We start from the raw sequence: 25,613 nt of genomic DNA, 5'->3' as shown, positions 1-25,613 counted from the left end.
TGAATGTTCACCAAGGGCTACTTTATCTCAGCAGCCAAAGTTCACTTTTCCCCCAGGCCACCAGGGACTAGCAGTTAGTGTTCCTAGACATCTGAAAAGCTGGCGTCTAAACTTAGAATGGACCTCTGGCTCCTCAGTTATAATATTACTTTCTTAAGCCAGTTTGATCTGGGTATCTATCTCTTACGACAGACTTGTCTGATTCAATGGATAAATTATATTCTATTTAATTTTAATGTAAATAGGAAATTTATGTTCAAATACAGTTGCTAATAATTTAAAGGTAAGCACTAACAATATGGGTATGGGATATGGAACTTAAAAACCACAAGAGGAAAAACAAGGAACAAACAACACTTTGTCAACCTAAAAAATTCAGAAAAGGGGAAAAAATATTGAGAAAGAATGATAAACAGAAAACATGAAAGTAAATGGCGAGAAGACCAAACATTTCATTATTACAGTATAACTGTGACTTAGTTAAATTCCTTTATTAAAGATAAAGACCCTAATATTGGGCATGCACACACATATTCTTGTATACATTCCCACACACAAATCCGGTTACACACCACTTACAAAATACTCACTTAAAACAACATGACAAAGATTAACATTAAAGGTCTGGCAAAGATATCCCAAGCAAATACTCACACAAAGAAAGCAGTGTAGGATACACTTATACAGACAAAGTAGAATCCAAGACAAGACGCACCAAACAAGACAAAGAACATAATCTTCTTCAAACAAAAGATGCAGTGTGCCTAGAAGATGTGAAATAAAGAGAGACTTTAAGCAAACCGTAGTTATAGAGGGAGGGTTTATCGTAGCCTAGAATCAAACTGAGCAGAGGAAAGAGAAGACTGGAGTATTAAATTTAACGTGCTCCATATGTAGCCCAAAAGAGAACTGTTTTCTTTTCAAATTCTCAAGGAACAGTCACAAAAATTGACCACATACCAGGCCACAAAGATCTCAGTAACCAAAAAGTGAAATCATATGGACCATATTCCCTGATCACAACGTAATAAATCTAGGAATAAACAATAAAAGATAATGCCTTCACGTCAAGTCTTTCCGTTTGGAAAATTTCAAACATTAAATAGCGAAAGTTAAATTGAAAAATAAAAATTGGAATTACAAACTGTCTGAAATTATTAACAATGAGAATATTTCATATCAAAACCTAGATAACGTGCCTGAAGATTTCCTGATAGCAGCAGTCAGAGTCTTAAACGCTTTTTGTATAAATTCAATAACTCGTTCATTCCACAAAGATTGCCTGAGTGTGTGTTACAGGCCAGCACTGCTGTAGATCCCGGGATAAAGCAGTGACCCAAAGAGAGAAAGCTTCTCTTTGTGGAGCTTACATTCAAGTGGATAATTGTAAGAATTATTGGAAAATAAAACAAAGTTCTGAATATTCAATTCAAGAAGCTGGAAACGCACAATAAAATATTCTCAAAAAGTAAGAGAGAAGAATAAAGTATAAAAATTAATGATGTAGAAAGAAAATTAAAATAGAATTGATAAAATTAAGACCTGATCAGACTCTGCCAAGTCTAAGAATAAAGAGAGAAATTTCTCTCTTTATTAGAAATGGCAAAGGGGATGATATGGCTGCAGATACAGAGGAGATCGTACAAATTATAAGCAAATAATTTGTATAACATGATGTAAAAAAATTTGAAAACTTAGACAAAATAGAAGGCTATTATGGAAAAATGAATAACTTACTAGAAATATGTAAATTACCGAAATTGATTCAATAAGTGGTGAAAGCCTGCATAGTCAAATAACTGCAGAAGGAATTGAAAAGATTCTTCAGGATCTACCAAAACACATAAATACCTAGAAGATTTCAAAGTAAAATTTGACAAACTTTCAATCTTATTTAAACTATGTAGAAACTATTAAACTATTTAAAGATAAAGATGGAGTGAGACTCTTTTGCAAAGCTAGCATACCAAAATCTGACACACAAAATAAACACTGGAATTATAGTTACAAGAATAGATGCAGGAAGACTGGGGCAAAAACTGCCTGGAGGGAGGAGTTGTTACAGAGGGGCCACTGTGTGAGTTCACTTGGGCACATGAGTGATCTGTCATCTACCCAAACACAACCATGGGGACATCTCTTAATCTGTGTTCCTGCCCTTCCCTCACTCCCCACTGCAATCCAAATCTATGGGTTCATGCGGTGCTCCCTACAGTTAGTTGACAGAGGAGGAAGAGAATTGAGCAGGGTTTACACACAGCTGGTCTACTGGGGGTGGACTGCTGCATTGCTACTGTCCCCCTCAGGGGTGGCTCCAAAAGCTGGTAGGGAGGAGAAATCTTCTCAAGTGAAGAATTTAGAACATTACATCTTGTTGACCACTTTTCCCAAAGTCAAGATGGCCTGAGATATAGATCTACATTGGTTCATGGGCAGTAGCTAATGATCTAGCTGACAATCAAGGGCTTGGAAAGAACAAGGTTGGAAACTGGTGATAAGGTGGTCTGGTGAAAAGAATGTGGATGAATCTCTCTGAATTGACCCAGAGGCAGAGACTGCTTGTGCCACGTGTGGATACTCTCCAAAATGTCCCCACTGTGGAGAAAGTTCTCAGTAACCAGGTGGACAAGATGATCTACTCAGTGGATGAATGGATTTATTATCAGCTTCTTTCCTCAGCTACCCCGGAGCCCACTCAGAAATAAAGTGGTTTTGAAGACAGGAACAGAGATCACCTATCCAAGTAAGGACTTAGCCTCTCCAAAGCTGAAGCAGCCACTGCCACTTACGTGTGTCTGATTTCCAGCAGCAGAGAGCAGTTCTACAAATCTGATAGCATCGTACAGTGGAAAGAACCAGTCAGCTAGTTGGTTATACTAGACTCCTTCCATCATGGAGGGGCAGTGATTTGTCCTCTTTGGAATAAATATTTATATTGGAGTTGAATATGCATTTTCTCTCCATCATGCTTCCATCAGGACCACTATCAGTGGACTTAATAAGTGCCATCAGAACAACCCATACAATACTGTTTCTGCCCAAGGAACTCACTTTACAGTCAGGAAGTAAAGCAGTGGGCCAATGGTCATGGGATTCACTGGTCTTCTCATACACCAGGAGAGCTGGTCTGATAGAAGAGAAGAATGGACTGTTGAAGGATCAGTTACAGCACCTGGGTAGACAACATCCTGTGAGTTTGGGACACTGTCCTCCAGGAGGTGGTATATGAATTCAACTAGCAACCAATTTATAGCGATCAATTTACAGCAATCTGGGCACCAAAGCATGGATGTGGGAATAGTGCTTGTCACTGTTAAGCCAAATAACCCCCTTTCAAAGGAGATTTTCCTTCTTGTTCCCACAACTCTACATCTGCTGGTTTAGAGGTTTTGATATCCGAGGGAGGAAAGCTTCAATCTGGGAACACATAATGGTTCCACTGAATAGAAAGTTACTACTGCCAACCAGCCATTACGGGCTCTCTATGCCACTGGATGAATGGGCCCAAAGGGAGGTTCATGGTGTTGCCTAGAATGATTGATTTAGATCTGCGCTGTCCAATACTGTATCCACTAGCCAACTTCAGTTATTATATTTAAATTAAAATTAAACGAAACTAGAAATTCAGTTCCTCGGTCACAGTAGTCACATTTCAAGTGGTCAGTATCCACATATGGATGTTGGCTACTATATTAGGCAGAGCAAATGTGGACCATTTCCATCATTGAAGAAAGTTCTGTTGGACAATACTGATTTAGACTATCAAAGGGTAATGGAGAGGTCATTACAATGGGGGCATGAAGAAATGAGGTTGACTCTGGGAACCCTCTACCCGCTAGTACTGATATGTGTAGTGGTCAATATGGAAGGAAGACTACAACAAACATATTTAGGCAAGACCACCAGGGATCAGACCCCCTCAGTAATAATGTCTAGGCCACTCCACCAGGTAAAGAACCCCTGTCAGCTGAGGTGTTTGCTGAAGGCAAAGTCAACGTGGAATAAATGGTGGAGGAGTGAGGTGATACATGCTAGCCAAGGCATACAGCCCGTATTCTCTACCCATTTCTTCTTCCTTGCTCTGCCATGTATATATTTTAATGAATTTCTCTTGTATTTCCCTTTAATCCACTAGTGTATGTATACTGTTTGCAGAATACTGAAACAGGATTGGGACAGAATTAGAGAAGGAATAGACCTTGCCCAGAAATCCTGGACTGGGAGTTGTTTAGAGTAACTGATAAAAAAAAAGAGTGATGATATTTTCAGTTTGTTACGCTGGAACTTTTGTGGGGGGCACTAAGAGCATGGAAAAAAGTCCACACTCTCATAGGACTTTGTCAGTTACTTTGACACTCAGAGTTTGATTCTCCCAATAGCCATCCAATGTTAGTTTAAGGAGACTTGGCTTCTGTTGCTGGCAAACAAAACCCTGACTGGTATGGAAATATAAATATTGGCAAGGAAGAGACCACATGGCTATTTGCAGAGGACATATTTGTCTCCCTAAAAATTCCTAGAGAATCAATAGGCAAAAAAATAAATAAATAAGTAAAAACATTAAAGAATTTACTGTGGTGACAAGATACAAAATTGCTTTCCTATTTATCAGCTTTGTTCTGCAAGGAAATTTAATTTTTTTTTAACTTTTTATTGAGATTATGATAGTTTACAACCTTGTGAAATTTCAGTTGTACAGCAAATTTAATTTTTAAAATCCCATTTTCAACGTAAAATAAAAGCAGACCCAGAAGGGCCTTGAACACCAGATGATTTTGTCTTGAAGGTGTCGAGGAGCCAGAGAAGGTGTGAGAGCAGCAAAGCTGAGCACAGAGTGTGTGGGAGGGTGGGAGCTCCTGGGGCCAGGCTCATTCCTTCTGGGAAATGCCTGCTGTTGCCCAATGTGCCTGGGACTGGGGCTGGGTGTGGCTCAGATCAGGAGCAGTGCCAGCTGCAGTGAGCTCCGGTGGGGCATGCAAGGTCTCACTGTGGGAGGCCGAGGTGGCTGGAGAGAGCAGGAGGGACCAGAGCTCCAGAGGGCTCTCTTGTAGGATGTGAGTCTGTGCAGCAGCACATCCAGGTTTTGTGGGGCCTTAAGCTTGTGCAATTGGAGGCCTTCCAAAATAAATAAGTAAATAAAATTATACAGACAAAATCAGGTACAAACATGAATAATTACTTCGAATGAGAAAAGAAATCAAAACAACCTACAAATAAGAAAAGCTGACATACTACGAATATCGCAAAATTCCCCCGAAGAGCATGATATTTTTAAGTGCCTAACACACTTTTGTAATACCTTTTTTCCTTGACTTTTGGCTACATATCTTTTGGTCGCCTCTTCATATAACTATAGTATAAAGTATAGTATCTGAAACTTCCTATAAAGAGAGTAGAAAGATAAATTAGTGGTTCCCTTGGTGTGTTAGCCGTTTTGTTTATTATTAATAGTTTAGGAAAATTTCTTTCACCTTCATAACCTGTTGGTAAAGTTGTAAATTTTTAGGATTGTTGTCAAATTGGGGGAAACTTCTTTTATAAATGAGCTGTAAGATTTCAGAGTAAGGACCAATTTTAAATACTCTGAATTGAGGGCTCGTTAACCACAGCAATTCAGATACATTCTTAAATTGCTGCTATATTGCTTTGACCTACATAATTGTGTCATAAAATTACTCTTATGTTCCGTCCACTATACTCATTCCTGAGTATGTGTAAGAGTTTTGTCACTGGAACACTAGTTTCTCTGTGCCGTCTTGCCATGTTGGTGGCAATTTCATGTGCCATTTTATCTAGAACTGCCAGACCTGTGATTCCCACATACTGGCATGCATAAAACATGCAACTTCACACAGAGAAGTACCCACTGTTTGTAGGACTGCTATAGTACTCAAGCCCTACAAACACTGGAATTCTGGTAAATTTTGTTTTGCATGAATCCCATTAAAGAGAAACAAAATGTGTGGTGCATTTATAATTGTATATGTGGCATTACTGAGTATATTGTTTGACAGGAATTTCCATTTTGACTGGGCATCCATGAGAAATGAGTCCTATCTTCTGATAGTGGAAGAATTTTCCACAGACTAGCTTCAGGCTCTGTGCACTTCCAACCTTGTTTCTCCTCCACACCCTGCCAGTGCTGGATGCTGACACATTCATATTTCAATACGGACTCTGGCCTGCACCTTCATGTCGTAATGGATGAGTCGGCATGATGGGTATTGGTGGGTAGAAGTATTATTGCCGGAACAGCTAGCAATAACTTAACTGTTTCAACATAAGTGACTATAAACTACATAAATATATCTCTCTAAGTCAAATAAATGTATCTTCGACTCAACTTCCCCTTAACCAGATCCCAAAGATGCCCGGGGCCATCCAACACCATCCTACATGAGTGGAAAGATGACAGAGAAGATCGAGTGGAAGAGTCTTAATTGAAACATTTTATTTCTGTAAGTTTTACAGACGTTATGACCATGTAAATACGTGCCAGGACCTTCCCAGGACTTTGGAGCCTAGTGAGGCCTGTGAGGTGAGCCTAGTTAACATCCCAGTCGAAGCTCCTTTGGCTTGGCCTCTCAGAGCAGGAGCCGGGGAAGCAGGGAACAGTCCCAGCAATCCTTCTTCTCACTGAAAAGCCCAACACAGTGCACATAATACCCTCTTATCTATCCTCACTACCAGTCAGCCAGGCACTATTGTTCCCAGGCCACAGACGAAAAGCTGAGGCCCAGAGAGGAAGGACCCATGGCTAGGGTCACACAATTGGCGAGTGATAGAGCCCAGCTCTTGTGTCCCAGTCCAGCGCTCAGTTGCTCCAGCAGGGCTGACTGTCTCATTTGCCCCACAGTCATCCTGACAAAGGAACAAGGAAGGGGTTATGCCCCCCCCATTTTATAGAGACAAGAACCTTTATAATCGTCCCTCATACCTACATCCAGAGGACAGTGACAAGGCACTTTACATATACAAGTTTATTTAACTCTCACAGCATCTGCAGGGTGTTATCCCCATTTTCTGGTAGAGGCTCACCGAGGTCACAAGGCTGGATTAAGGCCCAACAGCAAGACTATGAGAGAAGAGGCACGAAACCAGGTCTCCCCATTGCTAGTGCAGTGCTCTTTTTGCTGTGCTTTGCTTTTTTCCTCTTTAGAGAGAGAAGGGACCTCAGAGTGTCATCTAGTCCAATCCCCTTGTCCCACAAATGACTGAAGCCCAGAGAGGGGAAGGAACTTGCCCAGGTCACACAGGAAGTGGGGACAGACTCGTGCCCCAAGTCTCAAGTTTGTCTCTCTGCCTTTCTCCTCTAGGCACCCAAGAGCCTTCATCCTCATGTCTAGGGGATCCCATTGCAGGCTGGCTCTTTGCCCTCACCTCTGAGTGACCCATCCAGCAACAGCCTGTACCAAGCAAGCCTATCATTGTCTTCCTACCCAAACTCCTCTTCGTTGAACCTGTCTTCAACCACAGCCCTAACTTAAGAGGGAGAATAGTCTTAGGCAGCCATGCTTCTGCTGAGTAACGCCTCTCCCCGGCCACAGCTGATTGGATGACACCTGATGGGGGGGCCAATCCATCTGAGCAAGGCTAGATTGAGCCAGGTGCTCCACAAGAGTGGATGTATAGTATATACCACACTATATACATTGTTATGTATCTTGCTCTTTTCACTTAACAGTCCTAGAAATCATTCCATATCATAAAGTGATTCTTTTTTTTTTTTCACAACCAAAGTCCATAGTTTAGTTTGGGGTTCACTCTTTGTGCAGTACATTCTGTGGGTTTTGACAAATATATAATGGCATGTGTCCACCATTGTAGTTTCATATAGAGTAGTTTCACTGCCCCAAAAATCCTCTGTCCTCCATATATGCATCCCTCCCTTGCCACAAATCCCTGGCAACCTCTGATCATTTTACTGTCTCCAGAATTTTACTTTTTCCAGGATGTCATATGGTTGGAATCACAGAGCATGTAGCCTTTTCACATTGGCTTCTTTGACTTAGTAATATGGATTTAAGTTTCCTCCATGTCTTTCTGTGACTTGATAGCTCACTGAATAGTATTCTATTATCTGGATGTACCACAGTTTGTTTCTCCATTTACCTATTAAAAGAACATCTTGGTTGCTTCCAAGCTTTGTTAATTATGAATATGGCTGCTATAAACATTCATGTGCAGGTTTTTGTGTAGATATAAGTTTTCAACTTATTTGGGTAAATACCAAGGAGTGCAAAGATCGTATGGTAAGAGTACATTTAGTTTTGTAAGAAATTGCCAAACTGTCCAGGTGACACATTTTTAATTCCAATTAAATCGTGATGCTCTGGGCTCCCTGCAATAGAGATACTCTAGGCTGAAGAACTAGATTTTGTTGGGAGACTTCAGCATTTCCAAGATTCCAAAAGCCTCCTTTTCCTATCAACAGTAAAGTTTAGACATGAAGCCGAGTCTACTGTGAGCCACATGCTCTGGGAGGGAGCAGGGGCTCTCTCGGGGCTGGGAGGTAGAAGAGAGAGCAAGAGACGAAAATGAGCCTGGGCACAGACAAGGGCAAAAATCAAGTGCAAAGGGACTACTTACTCCTCTTTGGATTTGAAACCCTGGAGAAAAAGAACAGCCTAGTTATACAAACCCCACACAGGTGAGGGGGACCCCAAAATAGGAGACTGCCTCTTGGGGAACTGTTGGGCCTAAAGACTCCAGGTCAATTCACTGAAGCCAGCTGACCCCACCAAGGAGTGAGTGGGCCCCAGAGGCCAGGTCACTTCATGTAAAACAGAAGAGCAGGGATAAAAGCCTCATCGTTATCTTACCACAAGGCCTGCTGCTCTCTGTCCTGCCTCAGCTTCCCCCTGCTCTTCCCTGTGAAACTCGGAAATGGGTTTCTCAACTAGTTCAGATCATTCTGCCTATTTTTCTCTTGCTCAGTGATTGCTCCGCCCACTGCATTGGTGGCAGTAAAAAGATGAAAGCTGCCTGCCGTGCACTTGCCTCTCCTGCCCGCTCAGCTCAGTGCTCTGGGCCTGCCTTCACTCCCTGGAGGTCTTCCCTCCCTCGCCCATGGCCTCAGTCAGGCCAGCACCAAGGGCTCTGGGCCCAGAAGAGGCCACTTCCCTTTCCCTCTGCCCTGCATCCATGGCATCTGGTGGTGTTTACCCTCCACCTCTCTCTCTTTAACTCAACCCTCAGGCTTGCCCGGCCCCTGGGCAGTGCCCTCCCACCCTTATTCCACCCCGTGCCCAGTGCCCAATGGAGTCATGCCCACCCTGCCATTGAGACTCCCCAGGGCCTGCCTCTTGGAATCACACTTCCTATCTACTGTTCTCCCTCTGCCACACTTCTTTATTCTATTCTTCTGCAATCTGCTTTTGTATTTCTATTCCTGCTCTAGTACTCACCTCTGCTGAAATACCTTTTCTTGACCTCCAGCCTGGTCCAGCATCCCATCCACAGTTTACTACTGCTCACCTCCTCAGGAACTCCAAAGTGCTTGTCTATCTGTCTTTCTTTTCTCTCCCTCCTCTTCCTTGATATATTGTCCAGGTTACGGGGCCACTAATTAGGGCCCAGCATATCTTTTCCACAGAGGAATTTTTGCTTCTGGCTTTGGTAGGGCTGTCCACTGACATGGCGTCAAATGCGTCTATATAGCTGAAGGGAGTAGTTATTTTATGTGAGTGCACGTGCACTGTCTTCAAGATTAGCAAGAGATGAGCCCCTTCTCCATTCGTTCCTTCAATCAGTAAACACTCCGTGCAGCTTCCATCTGGGGGCCTTGGGCTGGGCACAGGAACACACAGAAGAATAGGACAGGATTGCTGCCCTCTAGGGTCCCCCAGGGTGCTGTGGAAGACAAGTCATGAGCGAGGATAATGTGTGACCACAGGTTGTATTTGTGGTAAAACTTTATCCCCTTCAACAATTGTTAAGCATTTTTTGAGCACCTATCAAGCGCCAGGCATTGTGCTGGCACTACACTTATGTTGACTCAGTCCATTCTCACAACTGCCTTGCAAGTTACATGTTGTTAACCTCACTTTACAGATGAGAAAACTGAGGGCCAGAGAGGTTGAGTAACTTGCACAAGGTAATGTAGTAGGTGCAGAGACGGGATCTGATTCCAGGATAGATTGACCCCAAGGCCAAGCTCTTTTCACTGGTTGGAGCAGCCCCCTCTCAGCTCTGATAGTAAAAGGAGCAGTTTTGACACAAGTTCCTTACCCTGTCTCTCCTCTACCCTCAGTGCAGCAGGCTAGGAGTGTGGACAGAACTAGGGCCAGAGGATGGGAGAGAGCAACTGGCCTGCACAGGGTGAGAGGTGGGAAGCAATGCCTGTCTGTTTGTCTCACACATATACAAGGGCACAGCTAGCAGGGGACAGGAGGTCTTATGGGAGTAAATGGGGCTGGGCTTGCCTTTTCACTGGACCAGTATCTTCATGTGTCTGGAGACCTTAATACGCCAGAATCACATCCGATAGGAGCTCCTAGTCCACAAGGAGCCACACTGTTTAATCAACAAACCATTATTGAGGTCCTCTCATGAGTAGGGAGTGGGATAAAGAGATGCACAAAGAATAGTCCTTTCTCTAAAGGATTATTAGCAGAGTCCATCATAGCGGAGTCCATAGCAGAGATACGTAGCAGAATCTCATAGTGGAATCTGTCACAAGCCAATGTGGCAAGTGGTTTGATGGAGGAATGTGGGAGGAAAGGGGGTGGGGGAGGGGAGCTTGTGGGAGCCCAGGGCAGAGGATTTAACCCTGCTTGAGGGGGTAGATCAGGAGGACTTCCTGGAGGTAACGCCTGAGCTGAATCTGGAAGCATGAGCAGTCCTTCAAAGGAGAGGAGGATGGGAGAGGGCATTCCAGGTCAAGAGTGTAAGAGAGGGCAGGGCAGTTTTGAAGAACTGAAAGTAGTTTAGTAGGGCCAGATCCTCAGCCAGGGGCTTAGTTACGAAGTGTCATTTAGCTAAGGTGGGAGTTTGGTCTCTGTTTAGCAGACAATGACAATTACTAAAATCCTTTAAGTGAGGGTAAGGCATGGTCAGAGTTACATTTTAGAAAGGTCATTCCCGGAGATGTTTTTTTCTCTAAATGGTGTCTGGAGGGCAGCCCTTATTAGAGCCTTTTGCACTTCTCACAAGAAAAACACAAAAATGCAAAACAGTTCTGAAAATCAAAACTGACAGACAATCAATTACTAGAATCTGACAGGCAAAACAATTGTTTGCTTGTGCTTCAACCAGGAAACAAAACAGTCCACTCATGTAAATAAAGATAGAAATACACTTAATTCTTCTGCCATCCAGAATATCTATACAACTAGAAATATCTAAAACCTAGAAAATTGTGCAGCTGCCCCTTTGGGCTGCTTTTTGAGGTAGCCAGCACAGTGTTCTAAAATTTGTGTCCTTCTTGCATCCACCTTTCTGCAACAAAATGAGGTCGTAACGCCAAAATAACAAAAGGAAAGAAAGTAGGGGAACCTAGGGTTGGCATGTAGTATCTGAAAGGTGAAGAATCTCAAGGTAAAGCACTGGGGAGGAGCATAGGTTGGAGGAGAGACCTGATAATGATGCATGATGTAGGGTGCAGTTTTTCACAAACTCCATTGATCCAGAATGGCAGAGACTAGGCAATGGGGACAGAAGAGGACGCTACCTCTCTATGGAGCAAGAAGCTAGAAAAAGAACAGAAAATTAAGCCCACATAAGGAAAAAATAATAAAGATAAGACCAAAAATGAATGAAATGGGAAAACAATACAGAAAAACAACTTATTAATTAAATTTAGCAAAGTTGCTGGATACACTTTCTATATACAAAAATCAATGGTATTTCTACTAAGCAGCTACAAACAATTAGAAAGTGAAATTCAAAAAATGAGACCACTTACAATAACATCAGAAAAACGACAAATATCTAGGAACAAATATAATGAAAGGCGTACAAGACTAAATACTACATTACTGAGAGAAATTAAATAAGACGTAAATAAAGGGAAGGAGGGATATACCATGTTCATGGATTGGAAGACTCAAGAATATTCATAGCAGCACTACTCTAAATAGCCTAAAGACTGGAAACAACCCAAATGTTCTACAATGATAGACCACATAAAGTCATTGTGATATAACCATACAACTGAATATATTTAGCAATGAGAATGAATAAACTACTGCTATGTGCAACCGTATAGATGAATTCCATAAACATAATGTGGAGTGAAAGAAGCCAAACACAGAAGATACATACTGGATGATTTTGTTTATGAAAAGTACAAAATAGACACAACCCATCTATGGTGTTAGAAGTTGGGAAAGTGGTTACTCTTAGTCGGGGTAAGGACGGAGGGGGCTGTGAGAGAAGATTTCTGGTGCTGGTCAGCCTCTAGTTCTTGACCTGAGTGTGTTCACTTTGTAACAATCTAGTTGTGCACTTATGGTTTGTACACTTCTCTGAATGTATGTTTTAATTCAGTAAAAAATTTAATAAAAGAATAATGTAGGAAGTGGGAAATTGTGGTATAAAGGATTTCTAAGGCTCTCAAACTCTGCTGTCCAGTTGAATTCTGTGCCATGTGTGGATCCTGTGGTGCAGTGGCAGAGCTGAGCACTTTATATCCATTCACGTACTTAATCCTGTCTGATTAAACAGTGCTCAATGAAATGGGTATTATTCTCATCACCCACTCCACCCCATTTTGAAGACAGTTGTAAAACTGTGAAAGAAAATATTAGCAAATATCATTCCTCATTTTATAAATGATAAAACAGGCCCAGAGAGTTTAAAGTAACTTCTCCCGGCAGCCCGCTGGCATAGTGGTTAAGTTCATGTGCTCCAATTTGGTGGCCCAGGGTTCACCGGTTTGGATCCTGGGCATAGACCTACACACCACTCATCAAACCCTGCTGAGGGGGGCCGGCTGGTCGTGCAGCGGTTAAGTGTGCATGTTCCGCTTCTCGGGGGCTGCGGTTCGCTGGTTTGGATCTCAGGTGCAGACATGGCACCACTTGGCAAAAGCCATGCTGTGGTAGGCATCCCACATATAAAGCAGAGGAAGATGGGCACAGATGTTAGCTCAGGGCCAGTCTTCCTCAGCAAAAAGAGGAGGATTGGCAGTAGTTAGCTCAGGGCTAATCTTCCTCAAAAAAAAAAAAAAAAAAAAAAGAATACCAAAAAAAAAACATGCTGAGGGGAGGTGGAGCAAAATGGCGGGGTGAGCTGACCCGGGACTCTCTCCCCTCCAAAGTACAACAAAGGACTGAAAAAAACCCTGAATTTCAGCTAATGAACCTAATGCCAGGACTCAGAGACCTACAGTATCAAAAGACAGAGGAAGGAGCCCCTGCTGCCCGCCTCGGACAAGCTGGAATGGGGTAGGAGAGAACATCGCTCCCTCCCCAAGAAACCGGGATCGCCCCGTGGTGCGGGAAGGAGCGGGGGAGGGGCTGCACGACCAGGGGATCAACTAGGACTCCTGCCTCCGGTACAGTGGAAACCCGCTGACAGGGAAAGCTTCCGTGTGCGGGGACCCCATAAACGCAGGGCCCTGGGAGACCAGAGAACAGAACTGATGGAATCCAGATCGGTGCGCGAGAGAAACCGCCCCTGCACCCGCCCCAGCAAAGCGCACTGGGCGCCGCCTCTTGCCCCAAGGCGGAGAGCTCAGAAGGCGTGGCACTCAACCCCCATCTAGTGGCGACAGGCTGTAACTGCAACTGAATTCTACCACCATGCGAAAAAACCGCTCCTCTACCATCCAGCAATTTATAAAAGACCCAGACCAGAAGAAAAACAATAGAAACATAGAATTAAGTCCTGAGGACTTGGAATTAGGTAAACTAAATGAAAATGAGTTCAGAGCAGCTATAATAAAAAAACTCAATGAGGTAGAGAGAAAGATAGAGGAACAAGCCGAGTTCTGGAGTTACTTCACAAAAGAGATTGAAATTATAAAGAAGAATCAAACAGAATTACTAGAGATGAAAAACTCAATGGACCAGATGAAACAGAATACGGATTCCCTGAATGCCCGGGTAGACTCCATAGAAGAGCAAATTAGCATAATTGAAGATAGACAGGCTGAAGGCTCCAGACAGAGGAAGAAAGAGAACTAAGGATTAAAAGGAATGAGGAAAGTATTAGAGAGATAGCAGATTCAATGAGGAGAAAGAATTTAAGGATCATAGGAATTCCCGGGAACGTGGAAAAGGAAAATGGAGCAGAAAGTGTGCTTAATGAAATTATAGAAGAGAACTTCCCAAATCTAGGGATTGAGGGAGAAATGTGTGTAGAGGAAGCTTTCAGATCTCCTAGATTTGTCAATGTAAAAAGACCTACTGCAAGGCATATAGTAGTACAAATGGCAAAAATGAATGACAAGGAAAGAATACTGAAGGCTGCAAGACAAAAGAGAATTACCTACAAAGGAGCTCCTATCAGACTTTCAGCGGATTTCTCTGCAGAAACCTTACAAGCTAGGAGAGAATGGAGTGACATATTCAAAGCTTTAAAAGATAAAACTCTTCAGCCAAGAATACTCTATCCAGCAAGAATATCCTTCAGATATGAGGGAGAAATTAAATCTTTTCCAGACAAACAAAAGTTAAGGGAATTTGTAACCAAAAGTCCTCCTCTACAAGAAATCCTCAAGAAGGCTCTCATACCTGAAAAAAGAAAAGAGGGAGAAAGGGGTCACCAACCACAGAATAGGGAGACAGACAAATAGAACCAGAATAGGATAGCAAATATTCAACTATAGCATTAGGATAAAGGTAAGGAAACTACCAAAGCAAAGACAATCTTATCACTCTAACCACAAACTCATAACACAAGTTGGAACAAGAAGTGAAAATAATAATTTAGGAGGGGAAGAGCAAAGAGACTAAATTAGTCTAGGCCAAGTAAGTAAGAGACCACCAGAGAATAGACTATATTATACACGAGATTCTAAATACAAACTTCAGGGTAGACACTAAACTAAAAACAGAACAGAGACACAAAACATAAATAAGCAAAAATCTAAGAAACCCAGCATAAAGAAATTGCAGTATCAAATGGGTAGGATAAAGCACACAGGAAGAGAAAAGCAGGAAAGCCAGATAATGAGCAACAGATTGACAGCTTTAAGGCCACATGCGTCAATAATCACTCTCAATGTAAACAGATTGAACTCTCCAATAAAAAGACACAGAGTGGCAAAATGGATTAAAGAACAAGATCCAACAATTTGTTGCCTCCAGGAAACACACCTCAGACCCAAGGACAAACACGGGCTCAGAGTGAAGGGGTGGAGGACAATACTTCAAGCTAATAGCAAGGAAAAAAAAGCAGGTGTTGCAATTCTTATATCAGACAAAGTGGATTTCAAAATAAGATAGGTAAAGAGAGACACACAGGGACAATATATAATGATCAAAGGGACAGTTCATCAAGAAGAAATAATGCTTATAAATATCTATGCACCCAACATAGGAGCACCAAGGTTCATAAAGCAACTATTAACAGACCTAAAGGAAGATGTTAAAAACAACACAATAATAGTAGGGGACCTCAACACCCCACTCACATCAATGGACAGATCATCCAGACAGAAAATCAACAAGGAAATAGTGGAGCTAAACGAAAAACTAAAACAATTGGACTTAATAGACATATATAGATCACTTCACCCTAAAACAGCTGAATACACATTCTTCTCAAGCGCACATGGAACATTCTCAAGGATAGACCATATGTTGGGAGACAAGGCAAGCCTCTACAAATTTAAAAAATTGAAATAATGACAAGCATCTTCTCCGATCATAATGCTATAAGGCTAGAAATTAATTACAAGAAAAAAGCTGAGAAAGGCACAAAGATGTGGAGACTAAACAATACACTACTGAACAAGCAATGGATCATTGAAGAAATTAAAGAAGAAATCAAAAAATACCTGGAAACTAATGAAAATGATAACATGCCATACCAACTCATAAGGGATACAGCAAAAGCTGTATTAAGAGGAAAATTCATCGCAATACAGGCACATCTTAACAAACAACAAAAATCCCAAATAAGCAATCTTAATCTACAGCTAACTGAACTAGAGAAAGAAGAACAAATAAAGCCCAAAGTCAGCAGAAGGAGAGAAATAATAAAAATCAGAGCAGAAATAAATACTATTGAAATGAAAAAGGTGGTAGAAAGGATCAATGAAACAAAGAGGTGTTTCTTTGAGAAGATAAATAAAATTGACAAACCTCTAGCCAGACTCACAAAGAAAAAAAGGAAGAAAGCTCAGATAAACTAAATCAGAAATGAAAGAGGAGAAATAACAACAGACTCTGCAGAAATACAACGGATTATAAGAGAATACTATGAAAAACTCTATGCTAACAGAATGGATAACCTAGAGGAAATGGATGAATTCTTGGACTCCTACAATCTCCCAAAGCTCACTCAAGAAGAAGCAGACAATTTGAACATACCAATCACAAGGAAAGAGATTGAAACAGCAATCAAAAACATCCCAAAGAATAAAACCCCAGGACCAGATGGCTTCCCTGGGGAATTCTACCAAACTTTCAGAGAGGATTTAATACCTATCCTTTTCAAGCTATTCCAAAAAATCAGGGAGGATGGAACACTTCCTAACACATTCTATGAGGCCAACATCACACTGATACCAAAGTCTGACAAGGACACCGCAAAAAAAGAGAACTACAGGCCAATATCACTCATGAAAATAGATGCAAAAATTCTCAACAAAATGTTGGTAACCAGAGTTCAGCAATTCATCAAAAGGATCATACATCAAGATCAAGTGGGATTCATACCAGGGACACAGGGATGGTTCAACATCCGCAAATCAATCAACGTGATACACCACATCAACAAACTGAGGAATAAAAACCACATGATCATCTCAATAGATGCAGAGAAAGCATTTGACAAGATCCAACAGCCATTTATGATAAAAACTCTGAATAAAATGGGCATAGAAGGGAACTACCTCAACATAATAAAGGCCATATATGACAAACCCACAGCCAACATCATACTCAATGGGCAAAAACTGAGTGCCATCCCCCTGAAAACAGGAACGAGACAAGGATGCCCTCTATCACCACTCTTATTTAACATAGTACTGGAGGTCCTGGCCAGAGCAATCAGGCAAGAAAAAGAAATAAAAGGAATCCAAATAGGGAGGGAAGAAGTGAAACTCTTGCTGTTTGCAGACGACATGTTCTTATATATAGAAAACTCCAAAGAATCCATTGGAAAACTCTTAGAAGTAATCAACAACTACAGCAAAGTTGCAGGGTATAAAATCAATTTGCATAAATCAGTAGCATTTCTATATTCTAATAATGAACTAACAGAAAAAGAACTCAAGAACACAATACCATTCACAATCGCAACAAAAAGAATAAAGTACCTTGGGGTAAATTTAACTAAGGAAGTGAAGGACCTATATAATGAAAATTACAAGGCCTTTCTGAGAGAATTGGATGACGACATAAGGAGATGGAAAGAGATTCCATGTACATGGATTGGAAGATTAAACATAGTTAAAATGTCCATTCTACCTAAAGCAATCTACAGATTCAATGCTATCCCAATCAGAATCCCAATGACATTCTTTACAGAATTAGAACAAAGAATCCTAAAATTCATATGGGGCAACAAGAGACCCCGAATTGCTAAAGCAATCCTGAGAAAAAAGAACAAAACAGGAGGCATCACAATCCCTGACTTCAAAACTTACTACAAAGCTACAGTAATCAAAACAGCATGATACAGGTACAAAAACAGGTGCACAGATCAATGGAACAGAATTGAAATCCAAGGAATAAAACCACACATCTATGGACAGCTAATCTTCAACAAAGGAGCTGAGAGCATACAATGGAGAAAAGAAAGTCTTTTCAACAAATGGTGCTGGGAAAACTGGAAAGCCATATGTAAAAGAATGAAAATTGACCATTCTTTTTCACCATTCACCAAAATAAACTCAAAATGGATCAAAGACCTAAAAGTGAGACCTGAAACCATGAGGCTTCTAGAAGAAAACGTAGGCAGTACAGTCTTTGACATCAGTATTAAAAGGACCTTTTCGGACACCATGTCTTCTCAGAGAAGGGAAACAATAGAAAGAATAAACAAATGGGACTTCATCAGACTAAAGATCTTCTTCAAGGCAAATGAAAGCAGGATTGAAACAAAAAACCAACCCACTAACTGGGAAAAAATATTTGCAAGTCATATATCTGACAAAGGCTTAATATCCATAATATATAAAGAACTCTCACAACTCAACAACAAAAAATCAAACAACCTGATCAAAAAATGGGCTGAAGACATGAACAGACATTTCTCCAAAGAAGATATACGGATGGCCAATAGGCACATGAAATGATGCTCATCATCGCTGATCATCAGGGAAATGCAAATCAAAACTACACTAAGATATCACCTTACACCCATTAGAATGACAAAAATATCTATATCTAATAGTAACAAATGTTGGAGAGGTTGTGGAGAGAATGGAACCCTCATACACTGCTGGTGGGAATGCAAACTGGTGCCGCCACTATGGAAAACAGTATGGAGATGCCTCAAAAAATTAAAAATAGAACTACCGTATGACCCAGGCATTCCACTACTGGGTATCTATCCAAAGAGCTTGAAGTCAGCAATTCCAAAAGTCCCATGCACCCCTATGGTCATTGCAGCATTATTTACAATAGCCAAGACATGGAAGCAACCTAAGTGCCCATCAACAGATGATTGGATAAAGAAGATGTGGTATATATATACAATGGAATACTACTCAGCTGCAAAACAGAACAAAATCATTCCATTTGCAACAACATGGATGGACCATGATGGAATTATGTTAAGTGAAATAAGCCAGATAGAGAAGGACAATCTCTGTATGACTCCACTCATATGAGGAATTTAAAAATGTAGACAAAGAGAACAGATTAGTGGCTACCAGGGGAAAGGTGGGGTAGGGGGTGGGCACAAAGGGTGAAGGGGTGCACCTACAACACGACTGACAAACATTAATGTACAACTGAAATCACACAAGATTGTAACCTATCATTAACTCAATTAAAAAAAAAACATGCTGAGGCAGCGTCCCACATAGAAGAACTAGAATGACCTACAACTAGGATATACAACTATGTACTGGAGCTTTGGGGAGAAAAAAGAGGAAAATTGGCAACAGATGTTAGCTCAGGGCCAATCTTCCTCACTAAAAAAAAAAAAAAGCCCGTCTTAAAAAAATAAAGTAAAAAATAAATTAACTTCTCCAAGGTCACAAAACAACTGAGGGGAAAGAACCAGGAGTCAAACCTCAGCAGTTTGGGCCCAGGACTCATGTTCTTTGACATCCACTGAATCAGCTTGTAAGCTGTTTCTCATCTGTTCTACTCTTTTCTCTGTTCCTGGAAAAGTGTTTCTCAAGCTACATAATTCTCTCCACAATTAATGCGGTGTCTTTGTCATGTTTGATGACACTAAAAACAATAATGCTTCCCATTGTGTTTCAGTACTTTCCAATGATAGACAAACTTTTTAAGAGCTTGATACACTGTGCGAGGAAAATATCTGAACAAAAAGTCTTCTGTATTTCTGTCAGTAGAAGCACAGTTGTGAAGGGCAGCATAATATGCATTTTCTCTGCCAAGAAACTGGCATAATCATTTTCTGCATCTTTAAAGCCCTGACTCCATTAAGGCTTTTTAACTGGTACTGAGTGATACACCACGTGGAAGGATTATCCATATCCCTCCCCTTGCGCCTCTTCATATCATCTTTTATCAAGTAACTGTTAAAGTTCCTCAGTTTCCATAAACATTTGGAATAATCAGTGTATTCTCGGCTTTGTAAAAATGCAGAGACTATTTTTTAGGAAATACACTAAATTATTAACAGTAGTTATCTCCAGGTTGTAGCTTAAAAAAAATTTTTTTTGGTATTCTCAAATTTTCTACAGTGAATATATGGCACCTTTCAAATCATACAACTTAAAAATCAGCTTAGAGTATGTAATCAAATAATTGCAATTATGTCAAAACATGTATATAGTAAAAGACTGGAAGAAATTGTTAATAGTTTTTTTTTTCCGGATGTACAGCAATGAGTTTTTTTTCCTCCTCTACTTTTTGTGAATTTTCTATTTTTCTGTAATGATCATCATGTCAGTCAAGATTCTTGATTATAAATAACGGAAATTGATTTCAGCCAACTTGAGCAGAAAAGGATTTATTGTAAGAACATTAGGTAGTTCCCAGCATCTTTAGGAATGCTGGAAGCTGAGGAAGGCTTAGCAGGAGAGAGCTCAGCCAGGGTCAAATCAAGGTCAATGGTTTGGTTAGCCGGCTGCTGCTGACGCTACCACCCAGGCACTCACAGCCATCACTGCCAGACTCCCAACGCCACACTGCCACTACAAACCTTCTCTTGAACCATCCCTGTGTCTTTGTGTCACTCTCTCAAGGTTCAGATTTCTGGGTAGGATCATCTGACTCGCCAGCATCAGTCACGTGCCCCCACGCTAGCCGACTGAAGGCAGGGAGAAGGACTGTCTGGCTCTTGGCTGGGCTTCCTCCAGGAGTCATACAATGGAGAACCTTCCAAATAGGTAGGATGTTCAAAGGTAGGATAGCTCAAAAAAAGACAAATGTCCACTACAAGCAGATATTATTATGATTATCATTACAATGTCCCAAATTAGGCTGCAGAGCTGGTCTAATAAAGACACTAATTACCATAAGCAGGCATTGCTTTTACAATGGAAAGAAAAATAAACCTTTTCTTTTTTTTTAAAGATTGGCACCTGAGTTAACATGTGTTGCCAATCTTCTTCTTCTTCTTCTTTTTCCTTCCTTCTTCTTCTTCTCCCCAAAGCCCCCCAGTACGTAGCTGTATATTCTAGTTGTGAGTGCCTCTGGTTGTGCTGTGTGGGACGCAGCGTCAGCATGGCCTGATGAGCGGTGCCATGTCTGCGCTCAGGATCCGAACTGGCAAAACCCTGGGACGCAAAGTGGAGCATGTGAACTTAACCACTCAGCCATGGGGCCGGTCCCTAAACCTTTTCTTTTTTGGCAAAAGATAGACATTTTGTGTCACACAATGTGGATCAAAGTACATTTTACTTCACACAATGCAGATTAAAAAATAGGGTTTATTGGGGAAAGTTGTCAGCCAAGGATCAGTAAGAGAAGGCAGGAGTGCTCCATCCTCCCTCACCCCCAGACAATTGTGCAGCACAACACACAGCGGATCTGTGTTTCTGGGGAGGGACCTCAACCCCTCATTTGCTCTTTTTCTTATAGGTCCTGTTTTGCCAGTGGGGGTAAAATCAGACTGCTTGAGCACTAGGCAGCAGGAATTTAGAGTACCAGGAATTACGGGAGAAGCCCAATTTTCCAGAAAGGGGTCTCCCAGTGGGTGGAAATGATCAGTGAGGGCGAGTGTGGGTCATGACACCCAGGTCTTGGCCTGGGCATGATGATGGATGGCTGTTCACTGAGTGAGGGAACACAGGCAGGGGAGTGGCAGGTGCAAGGGAACCGACAAATTCAGTTTGGGACACGCTGAGTCTGGAGCACATGTGAGTCACCCCCAGACAAGGTCAGGGCCCCCGTTATACACGCTCACAGCAGCCTGCATCTCTCATTTGTACTGTTTATCCCAGTTGCAGTTAGATCAATAATTGCATAATTAGTGTTGAAACTGTGCTGGGTGGTGAGCTCCCTGAGACCATGGCCCAGGTCTAACCACTTCACTGCTACAGCCCCCACACCTGGCATAGGGTCAGGCACAGAGTAGGCAACCAATAAATACACGTTGAATGAATTAATGAATCTACCTGGAGCTAAGCAGCAGGCGGTTGGATGTAGGGATAGGAAATTGAGAGAAAGGCCTGCGGTAAAGCTCTAGATTTAGGGGAGTTCCACACTTAGTAACTGAATCCAAGGCACTGAGTAAACTGGGTTACCCACCAGGCCCAGGAGGTTGAGAAAATCAAATAGCCTAAGCCAGACTCTGAGAAACACCATCATCCAAGGGGAGCAAGGAAGAGGAGAGGTCAGAGAGGCAGGCAGAGAACTAAGAAAGAGTGGTGTTCTGAAAGCTGAGGGGAGGAGAGAGTTTTAAGCATGGAGAAGTCCGTGGAGTAAAATGCTGCTGAGAGGTCTTGTAAGATGAGAAACACCAATGCTTACAACGCACTTGTGTGCCAGGCACTGTTCTCACAGCTCTGAGTGCATTAACTCAATTCTCCTCACATCCATGTGAGGTAGGTGTTATCATCATCTTGCCTTCACTAAGATGAGGATGCTGAGGCACAGAGAGGTCACCAAGCCAGTGAGTGGGAGGGCTCTATTTTGAACCCAGGCTATCTGGTCTGTGAGTCTGTGCTCTTCACCGTTATACATGCTGCCTCAGAGAAGGAGTGATAGATGGGTCACTGGTAACATTGGCAGGAGCAATTTCAGTGGCGCTGTGGCATGAAGCCATATGGCAGTGACTGAAACCAACTTGCTTTACCTATACTCAGGTGTCTCTTTGCAAACGAAATTAGATAATGCTTTACTAAAGCCCGCCCTATAGATGACATCCCTGACATTTGGGTCACCATGGTAATGGGTACTTAAATTGTTTTTCAGAAATCAGGAATGGAGGGTCAATTCCTTGTCCAATTCAGGCTGGTTAAGACCACTGACTCATCTACGGGGCCTGCACAAATGACCGATAGGTGATCCTTTGACATCATGGGGCCAAAAACTCCACCCTCAGATCATGCTAATGCCTCCATTTTGTGAACATGCATCCTACGAAGAAGCACGAAGCTTGACTATGCTCACACAGATATCAATTCCTTGCCTCCCATGATGTATCCCCACACTTCAGACCACCCTCCCCCTTTATCCCATAAATATCCCTAATCTCCATTTTCGGGGAAGTGGATTTGAGATTTGTTCTCCTGTCTCCTTGCTTGGCTGCCTTGTGAATAAACCCTTTCTCTGCTGCAAACTTGTCATCTCAGTGATTGGCATATCATGTGGCAGGCAAAACTAACCTAGTTCAGTAACATGAATAAAAAAGTGAATTGGAAGCAAGAGAGTCAAGACCGGAAGTCCAGCCCTTCACTACAAAGAGTACTCCAGCTGCAACAACATCACCTGGAGCCTGTTAGACATGCAGAACCAGACCCTAGCCCAAGACTCTGCACTTTGACAAGCTCCTCAGGTGACTGGTTGTGCCTGAGTCTGAGAAGCGCTGGACTAGACAATCTTTCAGGAACTTGGAGAGGAGAGAGAGAGAAAGAAAAATGCATTGTTAAGTGAGAGATTTTTCATTTTAGGATGGAGAGACTTGAGCATGTTTATAAACTTAGAGCAGTGGTTTGCAACCCCAGCAGCAAATTTGAAGCACCTGGGGTGCTGTGAAAAAATGACTGATTCCCTGAGGCCCATCTGCAGAAAAATCTGTGGCCCAGATTATTCTAACGTGGGCTTGGGGCAGGTAGAGACCCACCCAAGGGTAAGGCACAAGTAAGGAAGGACAGGATAGAGGTGCAGGCTCCAGGGAATGACAAATGGATGAAGGCCTCCTCAGGGAGATGGGAAAGGATGGGACGAGGATGAATAAATACAAAGGAGATGTTTGGGGGAAGGAGGAAAGCAGTAACAGTAAAGCAGAGAGAGAGAAATTTGTAGAGGGTGGGGACCAGCAAGGAGATAGACACTTGAAGGGAATCATACCTGAGAGCCATCATTGATGGGTTAATTGATTTCTTAAATTTTAACTAGGATATGCACGGTGTGGCAAGAGAGGTACTTTAAAAACTTAAGTCAGATGGTGTTACTGGCTTGCTCAAAGCCTTGCAGTATCTTCTCATTGCACATGGCTTACTAGGCCATTGGTGATCTGGCCTTGCTAACTTCATTCTCTGCTCTCCACTGACCTCCTGCACACCAGGCTCTTCAGTGGTCCTTTTCCTACTGATCGTGTTCCTGCCTTGGGCCTTTGTACTTGCTATTCCTACCAATAGGCTGTTCTTCCTTCAAATATTCACATGATGGGGCCGGCCTGGTGGCGCAGTGGTTAAGTGCCCATGTTCCGCCTTGGCGGCCCGGGGTTCACCGGTTGGAATCCCGGGTGTGGACAAGGCACCGCTTGGCAAAGCCATGCTGTGGTAGGTGTCCCACATATACAGTAGAGGAAGATGGGCACGGGTGTTAGCTCAGGGCCAGTCTTCCTTAGCAAAAAAGAGGAGGATTGGCAGATGTTAGCTCAGGGCTAGTCTTCCTCAAAAATAAAAAATAAATAAAATAAAAATAAAAACAAATATTCACATGTCTGGTCCCTCACTTCAGTCCAGTCTCCTCCAATGTCCACTCCTCAGAGAGGACTTCCCTCATCACTCTCTATTCCCTTCCTCTGAACCGTTTTCTACCACTACGCAATATCATGTCATAAACCTACTTGTGTGTTTAAGATTTGCCTCCTCTACCAGAATGTAAGCTCCACGGAAGCAAGGATTTGTCTTGCTCACTGTGGAATACCCACCATGTAGAACAGTGAGGTACTGAGGTGGCGCTTGCGAAAAGTTTGATGTGTGAATAAATGGCTGCGGCAGCTTGTTGCAAATGAATAGGATGCTGAGATGAAAAGGTACTGCTGAAAGCGATTATTGCTGAAGGTGATCAGCCAGGGAGATTGTGGGAGAATGAGATGATTAAGGACAAGCAAACGGGCATATTTAAGGGCCCACCTGAAGAGGGAGCGCAGGATTGTAATGGTAGGAAAGACAGTAAAATTTCATGTGTGGCTGAGAGTGCGGTTTCTGCATAGGCCACCGAGCTTCTGTGTAGCCCTGGGAAAGTTTGTTAATCATTCTAACCCTGGGTTACCTCATCAGTAAAGTGAGGCTTATAACCACAGTACCTTCTGCCTAAGGTTGTGATGGGGGTTAAATAAGCTAATAGCATAAACAGCCCAGTTCCAGGTTAGCTCTCACTAAGTGTTCATTACTATAATCAATCCGAGATTGGGGGAGAGTGTGAAATGTTGCAATGTAAGAAGATGCTTCTGTAATCGTTCTAAGTCTTGGTCCAAAATGTCCTACCCCCGAAAACTCTTGAGCCATTACTTTGCCCCCAAGCCACGCATCCACACACGTATGTCTCCGCCTTGCCAACCCCATCACCAGCTTTTTCTCATTTCTGATGACTCTTCCGAGAGCTAGCCTAGCGACTGGCACAATAAATTCTCCATAAATATGTACTGACATTCACTGCACTTCTCCCAAACAGCGCTTGGGTGGTACCTTGTCAGGAAAATCTCGATGTGGAACAGGAGAAACTGGCGTCTCCGACCTCCATAGGGGGAAATCGGCTAGGTAGAAAGACAGCGTTCTGCAGACTCTGAATCATCTATAAGGCTGGCGTAGTAAACGTAGTCAGTAGGAGGAGAGTGGCTTTGCTCCTCCGCAACTTCCCTAATAAGCCATCTGTATCCAAGGGCGGCCAGAGGCCAAGAAAAGGTGTTGAGCCGCCGGCTCCTTTAAGAGGCGTGGCCTCGCTGTAGCTGCCGCAGGA

The 25,613-nt window shown here is 42.4% G+C and overlaps 1 long non-coding RNA gene across 2 annotated transcripts in view; it reads right to left on the bottom strand.

Annotated features, from left to right (window-relative positions):
- The window catches only part of LOC139044574 (uncharacterized), a 36,081-nt gene extending 10,477 nt beyond the window's left edge, over positions 1–25,604 (bottom strand). Inside the window, exons 1-3 of one of the 2 annotated variants that reach the window (XR_011501637.1) lie at positions 25,343–25,478; positions 9,408–9,852; positions 3,052–3,172 (exon numbers count right to left, since the gene is read on the bottom strand). This is a non-coding gene — a long non-coding RNA (uncharacterized lncRNA). Of the gene's footprint in view, positions 1–3,051; positions 3,173–6,468; positions 6,637–9,407; positions 9,853–25,342 lie in introns of those variants that run through there. The other variant, XR_011501636.1, reaches the window with a different exon arrangement.
- Between the last annotated feature and the right edge of the window lie 9 nt (positions 25,605–25,613).

Source organism: Equus asinus, chromosome 2 (genome assembly GCF_041296235.1).
Source record: "Equus asinus isolate D_3611 breed Donkey chromosome 2, EquAss-T2T_v2, whole genome shotgun sequence".
NCBI lineage: Eukaryota > Metazoa > Chordata > Mammalia > Perissodactyla > Equidae > Equus > Equus asinus.
The sequence above is the reverse complement of the archived record's forward strand: the minus strand, read 5'-3'. Positions and strand labels throughout refer to the sequence as shown.